Source organism: Asparagus officinalis, chromosome 4, assembly GCF_001876935.1.
Source record: "Asparagus officinalis chromosome 4, Aspof.V1, whole genome shotgun sequence".
In the NCBI taxonomy this organism is placed as follows: domain Eukaryota; kingdom Viridiplantae; phylum Streptophyta; class Magnoliopsida; order Asparagales; family Asparagaceae; genus Asparagus; species Asparagus officinalis.
In genome coordinates, this window is record NC_033797.1 from 143107542 (window position 1) to 143111706 (window position 4165).

Sequence of the window (4165 nt, forward strand, 5' to 3'; positions counted from 1 at the left end):
CCCCCCCCATAGCCCATTCGGAGCTCTTTTTTGTGAACTGGTTCCAGCAAGGCACACCAAGGCACACACATCCCTCTTCTCCTATAAATAGGAGAGGTAGTGAGGTAGAGAATGTGTGGTGGGAAAATAAGTGGGGAAATTTCTCTTGAGTGAGTAGAGAGAAATAAGGAGAGATGGGAAGAGAAAACTTGTAATAGTTTGGTATTCTTCTCATAGTGAAAACCCCCTCCCGTGGACGTAGGCAAGTTTGCCGAACCATGTAAATCTGTTGTCTTGTTTTTTACTGTGTGTTGCCATAGCTTGTAGGCCCTCGACATTTCAGTCTTAGAACTGATGAGAGGAAGAGTGTATATTTAATTTTGATGAAATATATCACTTTCGATTCTTGTTTCCTTTGAGAAATAAGAATTTCACTATCTATTCTAGTTTCCTTTGAGAAACAAGAATATAGAGATTGATTTGTGCTTTTGTGACAACAAAAACCAGGGCTATCTCTCAGGTGATATCGCTTCCGCGACGTGAGGGCGTGACTCTGCGCCCAACAATTGGTATCAGATCTCTTATTCAGATTGGCGATGGTTGAGCTACTGATCTGAGGTGGTGGTTGATTATTGTGTGTTGTACACAAGGTATTTGTTAAAATTTCTGAGAAAAGCGGATTTACTGATACAAGCAGAGAATGGCTTCTACAAGTAAAACAGAAGTTAGAAAGTACGAGATTAAAAAATTCAATAGGAAAAATGATTTTTCCTATTAGAGGATGCAGATAAAAAATTCGTTGATTTCGCAAAAGTTGCACAAAGCTTTGGCGGGAAAACAGAAGAAGCACAAGGACATGTCTGATAAGGATTGGGAAGAGCTAGATTTGGAAGCACGAGCGTCGATTATCCTATGTCTTGAAAGAGATGTAGCTTCCTTGGTAGACGGGGAGGAAACGGCTGCGGGCGTGTGGTTAAAGTTAGAGAGCACTTTCATGATGAAGAGTCTAAAAAACTGGATCTATTTAAAATCCAAATTGTATACTTACAAGATGGAGGAAGGCTCGTCAATCTGGGAGTACATCAACAAGTTCGATAGGATCTTATCGGATTTGAAAGACATTGAGGTGATAGTAGAAGACGAGAATAAGGTACTTCTACTACTTCTATCTCTGCCGAAGTCTTATGAGAATCTGGTTCAAACACTGATGCTTGTGGATGACAGTTTATCGATGAATGAGACTAGAACAGCACTTCTAGCGGATGATCTTCAAAAAATTATAACTAGTGATATGACCACTGGTGGTAACAAAGAACAAGCGTAGGGGTTCTTTACCAGAGGATGGGGCAATGAGCGAGGAAAATGCAAGGGAGGAAAGTCTAGATCAAAATCAAGGCCTCTTGCAGAAAAACCGTGTTTCAAATGCGGTGAGCTAGGGCATTTCAAAGTCAATTGTCCTAACAAGAGAGTAGGTGGGAAGAAGAACAACAACAAGACTAAAAGACGAGAAGGCAAGAAAGAGGCGACCTACGCTTTAGGGGAAGGGAGCGATAAGGAATGCTATGTCGTCACGGGTGGCGAGGATACCTCCGGGAAGTGGATACTTGATTCTGATTGCTCTTACCACATGTGTCCAAATAGGAAGTGGTTCACTACCTACAGGAGCATTGATGGTGGAACCGTATTGATGGGGAACAACCATGCTTGTAAAACAATGGGGCTCAGTGATATAAAAATCAAGATGCATGATAGAGTGATCAAAACCCTAACGGACGTACGGCACGTTCCCGACTTGCGAAAGAATCTTATCTCAGTGGGTGCATTAGACTCCGGTGGCTGTAAGATTGTTACCGAGAACAGAGTAAAGAAGGTTGTTCGAGGTTCCCTAACAGTGATGAAGGGTGTTCGTCACGGTAATCTATATACTCTCTCAGGTACAACAGTGATAGGAGATGCAACAGTTGGAACTGATGGAAGTGGTGGAGACCCATGTGAGCACACACGATTATGGCATAGGCGGTTTGGGCACATGTCAGAGAAGGGTCTGGATCTGTTTGGTAAGGAAGGTTTGCTGAAGAATCTGAAGAAGCCTTGCATGGATTTTTGCGAGGACTGTGTGTATGAAAAGGCGCACATGGTTCAATTTCTGAGAAGCAATCACAAGAGCAGAGGGATTCTAGATTATGTGCACACGGATGTTTGGGGTCCGGCTTCGACAACTTCTAAGGGTAGTTCCAGATATTTTGTCTCATTCATAGATGATCATTCGAAATATGCTTGGATTTATTTTCTGAAGCATAAGAATAAGGTATTTGAGACATTCAAGAAGTGGAAGGCGATGGTTGAGAACAGGACAAGAAAGAAATTGAATACATTGAGATCTGACAACGGTACAGAGTATACAGATGGTGCCTTCAAGGAGTTCTGTGATCAGGAGGGAATTGCCAGACACTAGATAGTTAGATCTACACCATAGCAAAATAGGGTCGCGGAAAGGCTGAACCGAACACTGTGGGAGAAAGCAGTGAGTATGCGATCTTATACTGGTTTGGGCAAAGAATGGTGGGCAGAGTCGATTGCTACAACTTGCTATATAGTAAATCGATCTCCACATTCGACATTGGATGGTAATACACCCTATCGGGTATGGTCAGGGGAGCATGCAGATTATGAGAGGCTCTGAATCTTCAGGTGTACCGCCTACTATCACGTCAACGAGGGAAAGCTTGACGTGAGGGCCAAGAAGGTAATTTTTTTGGGGTATGCAAAGGGTGTAAAAGGCTACCGCCTTTGGTATACAGGAGATTCAAAGTTCGTGATCAGCAGGGACATTACCTTTGATGAGAAGTCCATGATTGCTAAGGTGCCCAAGGATGATGGTGTTGAAACTGTTGGGAATTCTAAGTCTCAGGTTATTGATATAGAACCTAAAGACCAACCAGGTTCTAGTCGTGTTTTAGGCGACGGATTTCCGGCCTTTAGCGACGGATTTGTCCGTCGCTAAAAGTCCTGTTTCCAGTAGTGGTTCTAGTCATGTTCGAGTGGGAAATCAGGTAGATGATGAGCTTGAGCAGGAGGAGGTTCAGCATGAGAATATACAGGCACTACAACAACAGCAGCTCGAGGATAGCTTGGCTTCCACTAGGTCAAAGCGAGCATACAAGCAGGTACAGAAGCTGGGGGCTGATCAACCCCTGAAGCACTATGAGCAGGTTAATTTGGTTGAGTACGCACTCTCGGTGGAGGAAGATGAGTTGGTCTCCTTCAAGGAAGCTATTGAGGATAAAGATAGCGAGAGTTGGTTGGCTACGATGGAGGAATAGATGGAATCTCTCCGGAAGAACCAAACATGGGAGGTGGTCTCATTGCCCATAGGAAAGAAAGCTATAGTGTGTAAGTGGCTGTATAAAAGAAAGGAAGATCCTTCAGAGCTCGGTGGTACGAGGTACAAGACGAGGCTAGTGGCTAAGGGGTTTGCACAAAGAGAGAGTGTGGATTACAATGAGATAATTTCTTCAATGGTGAAACACACCTCTATTCGGGTGCTATTGAGTATTGTTGCTCATGGTGATCTTAAACTGGAACAACTCGATGCCAAGACGGCCTTCTTGCATGGAGACTTGGATGAAAATCTATATGCATCAACCTGAGGGCTACAAGGTTGAGGATAAGGAGCATCATGTATGTTGCTTGGGAAAGTCACTCTATGGACTGAAGCAATCTCCTTGGCAGTGGTACAAGCGATTTGACTCCTTCATGCTGAAGCATGAGTTTTCCCGAAGCGACTATGATTGTTGTGTTTACATTCTAAAGCTTCGTGGAGGTCATTATATCTATCTTCTTTTGTATGTGGATGACATGCTTATTGCTTCTAAGAGCAAGGTGGAGATAGATAGGCTAAAATCTCAACTTGGTAAAGAGTTCGAGATGAAGGACATGGGCGCTGCTAGGAAAATACTAGGTATGGAGATTAGAAGAGAGCGGGCGAATCGATGATTGTACTTGAGTCAGAAAGGCTACATAGAGCGGGTGATCACGAGGTTCGAAATGCAAAGGCTTAGCCGGTGGTGACTCCATTGGCTCCACATTTTAGGCTCTCTAGTAAACAATCTCCCACTACAGCGGAAGATAAGACACACATGGAGCGTGTTCCTTATGCTAGTGCAGTTGGCAGTTTGATGTACGC